At 43.2% G+C, this 13,836-nt stretch overlaps 1 long non-coding RNA gene across 1 annotated transcript in view; it reads right to left on the bottom strand.

Annotated features, from left to right (window-relative positions):
• Positions 1-13,004, bottom strand: part of LOC144819784 (uncharacterized) — a 297,913-nt gene extending 284,909 nt beyond the window's left edge. The window contains exon 1 of the long non-coding RNA XR_013607565.1: positions 12,894-13,004. This is a non-coding gene — a long non-coding RNA (uncharacterized LOC144819784). The remainder of the gene's footprint in view (positions 1-12,893) is intronic.
• Between the last annotated feature and the right edge of the window lie 832 nt (positions 13,005-13,836).

Raw genomic sequence — 13,836 nt, 5'->3', positions numbered from 1 at the left:
TAGGCCTAGACCAGACGTTAACTATGTCTTCTATTGTCGATATTAGACTTAAAGTTTTGGGTTTGCCAGCTAGCTCAGAGTTCACTAGAAACTTTCTCGAATAGGCAAGGAGGAGTTGAACCTCCCTGGATAGACAAGAAGGGATTTGGGGCCCGATGTAGGTAGCCCTTTACCGATCGGAATCGGCCAAAAATACCGATTTTCGGCCGTTTCCGATCGGTAAAGGGCCATGGAGATGTAGGGGCACATTTTCGGTAATTTTACCGATTCGTTATCATTACCGAATAGGTAAATTTACCGAGTCGGTAATATTTACCGATTCGGTAATGATAACGATTCGGTAAAATTACCGAAAATGTGATGTAGGTAGCCTATGTTCCGGCAGCACATGGCTTACAGAATCGGTATTTTACCATGGAATACAAATCCATGGTAAAAAACCGATTCCTGTGTACATGCACATCTGTGCATGTACACATGTGCCATGTGACAGACAGACGTGCCCTTAGGGCATGTCTGTGTGCCACATTGCACACATGGCCGTTTTGGGGGTGCTAGAGGGTGTCAAAGTGACACCCCCTGCACCCTTGTGAATTCCTTAATTACCGATTGGGTAAATACCGAATCGGTAATGCCTAATCATTCCTATGGGCTTCAAAGCCCATAGGAAAGAATGGGCATTACCGATTCGGTATTTACCCAATCGGTAATTAATGAATTGTTAAGGATTCGGTAACGAATCCAGATGTTGGGACCTACATCCCATTTACCGATTTTAAAATACCGAATCGGTAAGATTCGGTATTTCAAAATTGGTAAATGGGATTTACCTACATCGGGCCCTTAGTTTCTGACAACCATAGAACATGACAACTTTGCTCTCCCCTAATCAAGAGTGTATCTCTAGAGTCGTGTGAAAACAAAAGACAACTTATTTTACTCAGTCAGTACGTGCATTCTTAGTCTCACCAGATTGTAGAGAAAAGGAAGAGACGGGCGTGTTCAATAAAAGATGTTATTTATTGATCAGTCTCTTTTCTCATACAAGAGAAATGGATCGATATTATCGCAATACTTATGGTTAAGTAAAGTGCATACAATAAAAGCAGAAGTATAAAATAATACTGTAAAAACATTTATATGGTTTCTAAGCCATAAGGTGGTTTAAAATGGATAAAATAGATACATACACATATACATTTGACTAATCGTACTCAACTGGTGTTTCTAACTACGCCTACCCCGGTGTACCTGACCTAAGCCTAATACGTGGGCGGGAATAGAAAGTAGCAGTTTAAGTTAAGTTTGTTTTGCCAAGTGACTGACTCAAGAATTCTCTGCAAGGGGTTATTCAGTTCTGTACCTGAAATCTAGGATGAATGAGGGATGGTATCTCTCGTCTCTGGTCTCGATATTCCAGGCTGCCTGCGAGGGCTACCCGGAAGCGCCGGAGCTGGATTTCTCGGCAGGAGAAAGCAGCGTCTCGTTCTCAGCGCGTCAGGAAGGCGGGGCTGCGCCAGCGGGGTCTGCTCTGCTCTGGGCTTCGGCAAGTCTGGCTGCTCCGATCTCGTCACCACCGCGTGTGTTTGCTTAAGGCAATACCGGTAATATTTATACCTGTAAGGTGCCGAGATTGACGTAAGGATGGACATAGATACGTCAATAAGGATGTCATACGACTTGGTCGTTAGCACATTCTTTTGCTGAAGTTCTCGATGAAATCAAAACAATGGCCGCAGGGTTTTTCCCAGGTTGTCATAGGTTTGATTTGTTTTGAGAACTCCGTATGCCTTATCAGGGGCTGGAGGAATATCGCTTGTCTAATTAGATGGCAAGCGTTATGACCTAATCCGATAACACGTTCCTGTGCCGTAGTGTGGCTTAATCAGATAACGGTTTCTGCATCATGGGATGGCTGCTAGTTAACTTGTTAACCAGAACAGGGTCAGGAATAGGGGGATCGATACAGAACCTATAAGAATACATCACACTAGTATTTGTGGGAGCGCATCCGTTCAATATAATGTTTGCGTGTAGATAATCTAATGCTGTCTAGCAATGGTATCTGAACTGGGCTGGCTACTCTGTAGTCAGGTATCTGGTGGCTTTTGCTGCTGCGATTTCTGTTGCAGTTAGGGCAATAAATTGTACACATCAACTCCCAGTCCCGGCCACCAGTACATCTTTTCTAATTCTATTAAAGATTTTAAGATCCCTTGATGTCTCAGACCCTCTCCCATATGTGCTTCATGTACCAAAGTAGCTCTCCGATTCCTGTTTGGAATTACTCTGTTCCCCACTCCAGGTATTTGAGTAAAAGGAACGGAGTTTGCATCAATTATGTATGTATTTGTGAGTGGATAGTTTAGAGGTAACGCTGCATTGCTGCCTTTCATTGAGGCTTTTGCTGCTAGTAACATTTCACTGTCTATTACTCTTTTCGAACGAGTGATTGTAGCTGCGGAAGCCTTTTGCACAGCTGCCTTCGCGGCTTCATCTGCCAATGGATTCCCTGCAACGTGAACGCCATCACGTTGATGACTCAGTGTATGAATCACGTGAGTTTTTTGTAGTTCTTTCTACAAAAGAACTACTTGTTCCCAAAGCGTTTTATGCTTAATTGTGCCACCTTTTGCATCTTTGAACCCGTTTCGAACCCAGTTCTGCAAATATTCATTGTACGACTGGACGCAGTAATACGAATCGCACACTATTAGTGTGGGGAATTCGCAATCGGTATTTTCAAGCGCCATCTTGAAAGCTTGTAGTTCAGCTCGCTGAGCTGTACAGTCTCCGAGTGATTGAGGTTTAGTGACCATAGGTCTTAATTTACCTTCGCGCCAACAACCTTTAACAATCCCGCACGCAGCACTATAGGCTTGTTTACCCCCACCTGCGGACTGCGCTGATCCATCTGTATAGATTATACATCCGTAATGTTCTAGAGGCAGAATCTCGGTTGGCATGGGACATTCGTACTCATATTGTAGGAATTCTTGTGTTTTTAAGTAGGGGTCAAACACGTATTCAACGTCTGTTCCAGCAAGAGAGTTAAACCATTGTATCTATCTCGGATGTAAAGCTTTTGCATTTGGAATGCTAGCTTTTGTCACTGCCTCAAAGGCAGGTACAGGTGTAACGATCATTATGCGTTTACCCTGCACGAGAGCTCTCTCCTTTGCTACTGCAGTTTGAACGGCTGTCAGAATTTTTTCTGTAGAAGTGAATTTCATTTCGGCTTGTGTGTACAAGTGTGATTTGTATGCAATTGGTACCTTTTCACCTTCATTAAAGGTCAGGTATGTGATTCCGCTTCTCCCTGGGATTATTCGGATCACAAGATTGCGCACGTTTCCGCGTGTCTGAAATTGTGTTTTTGATAACATGTCTGTTTGTACTGAACGCAAAATTTCTGTGCGTTTCTGAGTCCAATTTGTTGGTTTGAAATCAGGTTTGATTAGTTCTTAGAGAGGGTTAATCCTTTCTGTGTAATTCAGAACATAAGTTCTTCCAAAATTCAGGAAACCTAGAATTGACTGTAAGTTTTTCAGCGTTTTTGGAGGTTGGAGCAGCGCACATTTCTCAAGAAAGTTTGCTGCCAGACTTTTTCCTTCACTTGACAACTCATACCCTAAGAATAGGACGTTGAGGTGGGCAATTCGTGATTTCTTAAAATTTAATTTGTACCCTTCAGATGCGAACCAAAGTATTATGATGTTCACTCTTTTCAAGGCACGTTCAAGTCGTCATCTGTAAGATATATGTCATCGACATAAGATAATGCCTCATCATCGTACATTTGTATTAACTCCATTACTCTGGCTAAAAATAACCCTAGACTATTCTTGAATCCCTGGGGGAGATGGCAAAATTGTCGCTGTGTCCCCATTATTGAGAAAGCGTCAAATGCCTGCTTTCAGGTGCAATGTTTTGACAGAAAAACTCATTTGAAATGTCTAATGTGGTTTTATATTTTTTGTGCACAATGTTATTCATCAGTGCTTCACAATGTGAGTTTTGTACTGCAAACATTTTTGCAACAAGAGTTTAGGTGTCTGTAATCCAAAACTAGACAATATGAATTGTCTGGCTTGGAGACAGGAAACAAAGGATTGTTCATAGATGAGGTGCATGTTTCAATCACCCCTTGATATTCAAGTTGATCTAAGATCTCCCTGACTTGTTTTTAAGCTTCTTACTTGACTGGATACTGCCTCTGAGCAGTAGGTTGATTTTTTAACTGGATTTTGTGGTGAGGAGAATCCTCATCCCATCCTACGTGATTTCTATATAATGCTGGAGCCTGTGCTACTGCCCATTTCCTGGCACATGGATATTTTTTATGAATTGGAATGTGATTTGAGAAGGCTGGCATAATTATCTCTTCGCTGTGTGGGCACTACCTAACAACTGCAGGTGGCCAGTCTCTTTCAGCTAGAAGTATGTCAAAACCCTTGGAAAGCTTGTCCCAAAAAGAGAGCTTTTATTTTTCTAGTTATGTCCCCCTCCATCGGAGTGTTACTTCATATAACTTGTGGGGTACACTAACCCTAGTGTCAGCAGTTTCAACTTGAATGCATTCATTCAAGTCCACTGTCTCCAGATGATCCTTCAGGATCTTGCGAACTATGGCTACTTCTGCTGCGCTGTCTAGCATTGTCTGAGCCCATTCCCCGTCCTTGAGTTGTGTCCTCAGAATCCTCGGCATGTCTGATCTTTACACTTGCTACCTTCTTCTTGGTGAATTGAGTTTTCTTATTTTTTGGAACGTGCTGTTCGTCTTTGGACTTCACGCATTCTTCTTTCTGTTCTGACCGTCCTCTTCTTTCTGATTTCTGTGGTGAAGTCTGAAAGGTACGAGAGGAACGTGTATCATTATCTTGATATCTATCAGGTTTTCTCAAAGTATCCCTATTTCTGAGGTTGTACCTCTTTTCAGAGGGCTCCCGTTGGGGAGACCTACCTCCTCGTTGGGGAGATCTTCCCTGGACTGGGAATGCTTCTCTCTAGGAAGTGTTTGTTTAGTGTTCTCCCACTTCTTTTTAGGAGTAGTGAGATTATTTTTAATAAAAGTTTTTTCAGGATTCTCTGTTAGTAGTGGTTTTAGTGGTTTTCCACCCAAACTATCTCTACCTAGTTCTTCATAGGATTTTTCAATAATTCTGGCAAGCTCATATGGTTGGTCAGTAATATCTGTTTCTTTTGTTTCTGGCAGATCGCCACTGATGCTGCTTCACCTTTAATGTTGGCTAATAGTATAGCCGAGACCTGTTTGAAATCTTTGAGTAATTTCTTATCCTAGATTTAAAGCCGGTTCTGGACCGTATTCATTTTGAATCTGTCTTAGAACATCTGGTATTACTGCCATGGACGGAACACCATGTGTTTTAGTGTAGATTGTAGCAAAGACTGTGCCCCAAGTGTCACAATCCTCTACGTGTGGTGCAATCTCCATAAGTAAACAGATTGTCAGAATCCTGTGTTTATCATGAGGCATACTATGAGGAAATACTGCCTCAATTTGAGTAATTGTTTGTGTTAACCAGAACAGAATTTGTTCTCGTTTTGCTGGTAGTTTACCAATGACTGACTGTATAGTCTGTGGTGTGATTTTGTTTGTGTTCCCCTGGTCAGGGGTGTGCTGTGGAATTCTTACAGCTGGTTGGACTGTCAATATCCGTATGACATACTGAACCAATTGTCTATGTATTTTAATTAACTGTTTTAGCTGAGCTAACAATTCTGCATCTGACATCCTTTCAATGTCTGGATGTGGTGTATAGCTGGCTAGTACCGGCCCTGTTGCTCCTGGTCTACCTAGTGGACTGAGCCTGGTAATGTGATTTTCATGTTTTAAAGCGCCTTTAAACTGGAGCTGATGCTCTTGGTAAGTTAATGGAATTTCAACGTCCTCGTAAGGAACGTATTTCTCGGGAGGTTCCTCTACTTTGTAGTAGTGAAACTCGTGTGTTCCACCATCTGATGGAGGAAAATGAATCCATGAATAGAATACCTCTGTCTGCCGATATTCAATATAACGATATTCAAGTTTGGTCTGCCCAGTAAAGAATTGGCTTGGTAGTTTGGTCTGCCCTGTACCCATGATGCACTGGGCCAGGGTCAGACTAATTTGAATGTAGCCAGGTTCTGAACTGGGATGGTGCAGTGAGCTAAAAACGGTGATGGATCAAGCCCTGATCTTTTGACTGGGTAGGAGTGTTCTGCTTAATTCAGATACTCTGTCCATCACAACCCCATTTTGAATCGTTTTGGCCACCACAAGTGTAGAAGGGTATGCTCAGATGTGAGTCCCTTGCTCACTGCACCATCAGGATTCAAGCAAGCCGGGCCGAAGACGACTGTAATGCCAGAAACCGGTCCCCGGAAGATTGTTTCCTTTCCAGTAAAGAATTGGCTTGGTAGTTTGGTCTGCCCTGTTCCCATGATGCACTGGGCCAGGGTCAGACTAATTTGCATGTAGCCAGGTTCTGAACTGGGATATTGCAGTGAGCTAAAAAACGGTGATGGATCAAGCCCTAATCTTTTGACTGGGTAAGAGTGTTCTGCTTAATTCAGATACTCTGTCGATCACCACCCCCTTTTGAATCGTTTTGGCCACCACAAGTGTGGAAGGGTATGCTCAGATGTGAGTCCCTTGCTCACTGCACCATCAGGATTCAAGCAAGCCGGGCCGAAGACGGCTGTAATGCCAGAAACTGGTCCCCGGAAGCTTGTTTCCTTTCCAGTAAAAAATTGGCTTGGTAGTTTGGTCTGCCCTGTTCCCATGATGCACTGGGCCAGGTTCAGACTAATTTGCATGTAGCCAGGTTCTGAACTGGGATGGTGCAGTGAGCTAAAAAATGGTGATGGATCATGCCCTGATCTTTTGACTGGGTAGGAGTGTTCTGCTTAATTCAGATACTCTGTCCATCACCACCCCCTTTTGAATCGTTTTGGCCACCACAAGTGTGGAAGGGTATGCTCAGATGTGAGTCCCTTGCTCACTGCACCATCAGGATTCAAGCAAGCCGGGCCGAAGACGGCTGTAATGCCAGAAACTGGTCCCCGGAAGCTTGTTTCCTTTCCAGTAAAGAATTGGCTTGGTAGTTTGGTCTGCCCTGTTCCCATGATGCACTGGGCCAGGGTCAGACGAATTTGCATGTAGCCAGGTTCTGAACTGGGATGGTGCAGTGAGCTAAAAAACGGTGATGGATCAAGCCCTGATCTTTTGACTGGGTAGGACTGGGCTGCTTAATTCAGATACTCTGTCCATCACCACCCCCTTTTGAATCGTTTTGGCCACCACAAGTGTGGAAGGGTATGCTCAGATATGAGTCCCTTGCTCACTGCACCATCAGGATTCAAGCAAGCCGGGCCAAAGACGGCTGTAATGCCAGAAACCGGTCCCCGGTAGCTTGTTTCCTTTCCAGTAAAGAATTGTCTTGGTAGTTTGGTCTGCCCTGTTCCCATGATGCACTGGGCCAGGGTCAGACTAATTTGCATGTAGCCAGGTTCTGAACTGGGATGGTGCAGTGAGCTAAAAAACGGTGATGGATCAAGCCCTGATCTTTTGACTGGGTAGGACTGGGCTGCTTAATTCAGATACTCTGTCCATCACCACCCCCTTTTGAATCGTTTTGGCCACCACAAGTGTGGAAGGGTATGCTCAGATATGAGTCCCTTGCTCACTGCACCATCAGGATTCAAGCAAGCCGGGCCAAAGACGGCTGTAATGCCAGAAACCGGTCCCCGGTAGCTTGTTTCCTTTCCAGTAAAGAATTGGCTTGGTAGTTTGGTCTGCCCTGTTCCCATGATGCACTGGGCCAGGGTCAGACTAATTTGCATGTAGCCAGGTTCTGAACTGGGATGGTGCAGTGAGCTAAAAAACGGTGATGGATCAAGCCCTGATCTTTTCAATGGGTGGGAGTGTTCTGCTTAATTCAGATACTCTGTCCATCACCACCCCCTATTGAATCGTTTTGGCCACCACAAGTGTGGAAGGGTATGCTCAGATGTGAGTCCCTTGCTCACTGCACCATCAGGATTCAAGCAAGCCGGGCCGAAGACAGCTGTAATGCCAGAAACCGGTCCCCGGAAGCTTTTTTCCTTTCCAGTAAAGAATTGGCTTGGTAGTTTGGTCTGCCCTGTTCCCATGATGCACTGGGCCAGGGTCAGACTAATTTGCATGTAGCCAGGTTCTGAACTGGGATGGTGCAGTGAGCTAAAAAACGGTGATGGATCAAGCCCTGATCTTTTGACTGGGTAGGAGTGTTCTGCTTAATTCAGATACTCTGTCCATCACCACCCTTTTGAATCGTTTTTGCCGATATTCAAGAGCCTCTATAACAAATATTACTTTATCAACCCTTTTAGGTGATACTCCATTATTTATGAGTCTGTAAGTTATAGTTTTTCTTACGTTTACGGGGATGATTATAGCATCCGGGTCATTCTGTAGCCTATTTCTGTCATCTAAAGCTGATTGTACTGCTGCTGCAGCTAATTCTTTGTCAGTAACCATTATTTTTATTGTTTGAAGACTTTGCAGAACAAGTTTCAAGGAAACAAAGATTAGGTGCGCAATATTTTGGAACACTGTATCCTTCAACGTTGTACAAACCAAAAACTAATACATAGGATTTTTCATCCTACTTAGTTTTGGCGGATATTATCCTTTCACCCACTCCAGACGTCTTTTGGAGTTTTTACGGGAGAAATGGGGTCAGTGTGAAAAGCACGACTGAGTTAAATTATCGCAAACGTTGGGTGCCATGTAGTGTAGTTCCTTTATTCCCAATAGGCTCTGCGCGTTGGAATAATATATTCTGCAGCTTAGACGTAGGACTTAAGTCGACTAGGGCTCTGCCGAATATATTAGACCTAATTGTGAGTGCCAGCTAGCTCAGAGGTCACTAGAAACTTTCTCGAAAGTACAAGAAGGGATTAGTCTCTGACAACCTTATAACATGACAACTTTGTTTCCCCAGAATGAAACGTATCTCTAGAGTCGCGGAAACAATAGACGGCTATTTCACTCAGTCAGATGTGCATGCTTCGTTTCACCAGTGTTGCTCAGAAATAGAGAGACAGGCATTTTCAATAAAAGTATTTATTGAACAGTCTTATTTCTTAAGCATGAGAAATGCACTGATACAATTGAAATGCTGGTTAAGAAGTACAATGCATATAATACAAATAGTTTTATAAAATAGTACTGTAAAAGCATGATATGGTTTCTAAGCCATAAACATAGAATACATAAAATGCATAAAATACATACAGTGATAAAATAGTGGCTAAAAGTACTCAACTGGTGCTTCTAAAATACGCCTACCCTGGTGTACCTAACCTAAGTCTAGTACGAGGGAGCAGTAAGTGTGGTGTAGCTTAAGTCTAGTACTTTTCTGCCAAGAATCTGTTCCAAGAATTATCTAAGGGTCTAATCAGCTCCGTACCTTGGTTTTAGAATGATAGAGGTCTTGTATCTCTCTCTCAGGACTCGATCTCCCAGCAACCGGCAAGGGCAGCCTGGAAACACCGGAGCTGGATTTCTCGGCAAGAGAAAAGACAGCGCCTTCTCAGTGCGTCATTTGGAGGGTCGGCTTCCTTCGGCACTTGCAGCAGCAGGGCGTCGGGCAAGTAGTTAGTCGATCTGCTCCTAAACCACCGTGTGTTTGACTGGGCAAATCTAGGCTTATTTATACTTTGAAGGTGCCGAGTTTGACGTAAGATTGGACATAATATCGTCACTAGTGCCTCAGTTCCTTGAAAACTCCAGGAGTTCTTGGATAAATTAATATTCAAGCAGGGGGAAGTCCCTGACTGCTGAAGGCGGGTTTTTCCAAGAAATCGTTGTGGATTCTCTGAGTTTAGTAGAAGTAGCCATGCCGTATTTGGTCTGCATAGGCTAACACTAAATAAGGTCATGATTCCTATTCCTATATAAGGATTGGGTGAATTATACCTATATATGGTCATGAATCGGGAAAATTAAACTAGGGTCCTAGATTCCTACATAACAGGAGGAGCTGAGTACGGTGGAACTCATCCGTTTTGGTCAAATGGAAACGCTGAATGCAAGACTGCCTGTTTAACGCAACCCCATATTGGTACAAATCTCCCAAAAGAGGTGGCGCTCCACCCCCTCATCCACTAAGCGAGTATCCAGCATCCCTGGCACAAACTCGGGGTTGTGAACGATGGGGAGGGGTATGTGGTGTTGACTGACAGTGGTTAATTTTGTCCCAATGGAGAAGGAGGGTAGCTGTAGCATATACAGGGGTGTGTGGAAATGGTAAGCAGTCTCGGGCCTCAACCACAGGAGGTGCTGTAAGGGGGTTGATGGAACACCCCTATTCCAACAGTACCCAAGGTTTGGTATAGGGGAAGTGATGCCAATCGAGAGCAGACTGCAGCTGTGAGGTGCGAATGTAGTGTGCTATATTGGGGAATTCCAACCCTCCATCGGCCGTTCTCTTGTACGTGTTGCTCGTGGTACTCTGGGAGTGGAATTGTGCCACACGTATTGCAACAGCTGTTTTTGAGTGAGTGCAACGTTGTTGCGAGTGATCCACAGGGGCATTGTGTAAGTCATACCGCAGGCGGGGGAGGTACTTCATTTTCACTACATTAATGATATTTCCAACCTGCACCTGTGTTAGAGGTCCTTTAAGAGAGCCCTCAACATCGGAGGCACATTGTAATCATAGAGTGAGTGAATGGATTTACTCAGGGAAACCCCTAAGTTATGTAGGGAGGTAGCCTCCCAAGCAAAACTGAAGGAGGAGAGCAGGGTTCAAGTCTCATGAGCAGGGTCCACTGCTTCCAGACCCCTAGACATTGTGTAGTTTATGCGGAGGCCCGGCACCTCCTCGAACTGTTTAAGCTTCTCTAACTGAAGTAGAAGAGTTTTGTCTGGACACATGAGAAAACAAACACATCGTCAACATGCAGAGCTAGTTTATAAGTTTCTCCGTAAATTCGAGCTCTTGAATCCCCGGGTTAGTTTCAAGACGATGAACCAGTTGCTCCATCATAAGCCCTGTTGAGTGCCCCTACCCAAGGGTGTAGCTTCAGAGGGGGGTTACACCCCCCCAATAAATGTATTTTCTGATAAATATTTGAGTACAGGTGATTTCTGTCGGGTATGGTGAGATGTCTGTCAGATTTCATCTACGATTTTACATACCCACACTGACAAAAACACACACAGAATCTCATCTCTGTTTTAAAAGTTCTAAAACAAATTGATTTGTTTACAAAATATTGTTTCTCTCAGTACTCATACCAATCCTCATTCCTCTCCCTTGCCGCTGCCTCTTAAACCCCCCTCATATGAGTCTCCTAATGGGGAGTGATTATATTAAGGACTGCATAGGTTGGAATCATTATAAAGTCTCTGCAAAGAAATGCCTCTCAGACCATAGATTGCTGTCAGTTTTTGAGCCGGTATATGCATACGTCTCCCTGCTTAGGTTCTACTAATGAACTTGTTCTAACTCTGGTGCAAATTTAAATAAAAATGTATGGATCCCCGTTAAGTATAACCCAACTCTTTCAATAAATACTCTTGCACTGGGCCATTGTCTGATTCACTATCTTGCTTATTGCTTTTTCAAGGCAAATATTCGATATCAAATTTTCACATGCATAAAAAAAACACAATTTACACACTTTACAGTAACAACAAATGTGGGATGTACTTCACTGTGACACTGTGCAAATATATAATCAAAAATAACAATTTAAACAAATAAATAACGATATGTAAAGACAACTCTTACACATAAATAAATCATAAACAAAGAGACATGTCCTTTTACATATATAATTCATCCATAATGCCTATGTTTGCAAGTGTGTTGTATTCTCTAGTTTGTGGCAAATTAAACCAAGTGTCTTTTCGGAGTATCATGTGTCCTATTTTTATTTATTGCTGGGACCTATTACCTTGCGTCCTCTTACATTTTTATATAGAAACTATATTTAGAGGTCCTGGTTTCAGAGCTTTAAATAGATAGATTGTTGTGGTTCCCATAGTCGCGATTTCTGTTGGGTGCCTCTTATGCACCAATTAATTGTTTGTTTATGCTCTTGACCTTGTTATGGGATATGTCGACGCGATTTGACCTTCTGGAATGGACCTTGATGGTAGTTGTAGGGAAGGTCTTCTTCAGGGCCAAATATGTTCTTATGAGACACTGTTGGTGTATTAAAGGGCATTTCAGACATTCTAAGATGTCACATTAGTATTATATTGTAGTGGTGCTACTACCACTCTACTTTAAGCACATACCGTATATTCAATTTTCCTTTAGGAATGGGAGTTTCTTGAAATGGGTTCTATTTTTTGCATTGGAAGCTGTCTTCCATGGTGTACATGAAAGGCTGTCGCCTGTCCTTTCCTGTCTTTATGCCTGTGGATACATGGGAAGGATAAACTTATCTGTTGGGCTTTCTGCTATCATGTTGGAATACTCACTATCTAGATATTGTGACTTGTATTCCCCTATGTCTGGTTTATGCATCCTGACCTATTAGGGCTTGGTGAGATGAGGATGTCTACTTGTGTTGGTGTCCCAAAGTATGCTAGCAGAGTTCGTGGTGCCTTGTGTCTAAGTGGGGTGCCTATGTGGCGCATGACCGTCAATTGTCATGCAGAAAAACTATATTTATTTACCACTGATTGTGCTGGGCCTCTGTCCCTCAACATGCTCCCTATCTTTTTCAATGTGGTTGTGAGCATGCTTTGTGCGTGTGATATTTAATTGCCGGGTCCCGGTGGGGGTTATGGCAGACTCTCCTCCAGTGGTGAAATCATGCCGGTCAAGTGCTTAAGTTATCTGGGCATAACCCCACCCCCTAACACAACTAGGCCTGGTTATGAGTCTTACTTGGGCTTGATCGAATATTTCTTTCGAGCGGCACCTGTCTCGTTTCTTCTTTCCTCCACTATCCTATTGCAGGCAGTCCCCGTTCAGTTCTTGGTTGCGCGTTATACGCAGGCAGACAGGGGGCATGGCTCCGCAATGCCTGAAGATTAAATTGTTTCCGGGTTGTTCCTTTGCCTGGCCTTTGAATGGCTTCCTGTTTCCCTTGTTACCATGGAAGTCGCCAGGCTCGATGTTTTAGAGAATGGCTCACGCTTTTAAAGTTGCTTGGGCATGGGATTGCGATTGGCTGTGTAACCCCTCACAGGTTTGAGACTGGGCCTATGGTGGTATTTCATCAGGGATCCCTTTATTGGAGGTGCCCATCTACTATTTTCCAATTTAGGCAGAGAAGGTTCAAATTTCTCGGGCTACATATTTTATATGCCTATAGTGTTGATTATTGTATGTTGTAGTTATCATTTTAGAAAGCTGGCATAGTAGGTTGGGCAATTTTAGCGAAATCTTGGCGGCTGAAATTGACAGGAAGGGTGATGTCTGTTCATATATAGTGGAATATTTACCTCATCTCTTTCAGTCCGTAGTCGGTTGCCCCCATCAGTAGAATGTTTTTTGCTTCAAACCGAGATAGAAGGGAGTCTGAACATCTTCCTTTCACATACTTAAGGATAGTCCAATTTATGTATTGTGTCCTTTTTCTTCACAGTGTTGGACCAGGGGTGCATTCAGGACTTTACATTTGATTCTGGATCTATGTTGCATGATCCTTTTTTTACTGCTTGGGTTGTCTTCCCAACGTATACAAGTTTGCAGGGGCATACAATACAGTATACTACATTCGTAGTATTACAGTTAGTAAATTCTTCATGGATGATGTTTTTTCCTCTGTATTTGAATATATGGTCCTCTATGGTACTTGCGCACAAAGTGCAATTTCCATATCTGT

The sequence above is a fragment of the Lissotriton helveticus genome, chromosome 2_1, assembly GCF_964261635.1.
Source record: "Lissotriton helveticus chromosome 2_1, aLisHel1.1, whole genome shotgun sequence".
Taxonomy (NCBI): Eukaryota; Metazoa; Chordata; class Amphibia; order Caudata; family Salamandridae; genus Lissotriton; species Lissotriton helveticus.
The sequence above is the reverse complement of the archived record's forward strand: the minus strand, read 5'-3'. Positions and strand labels throughout refer to the sequence as shown.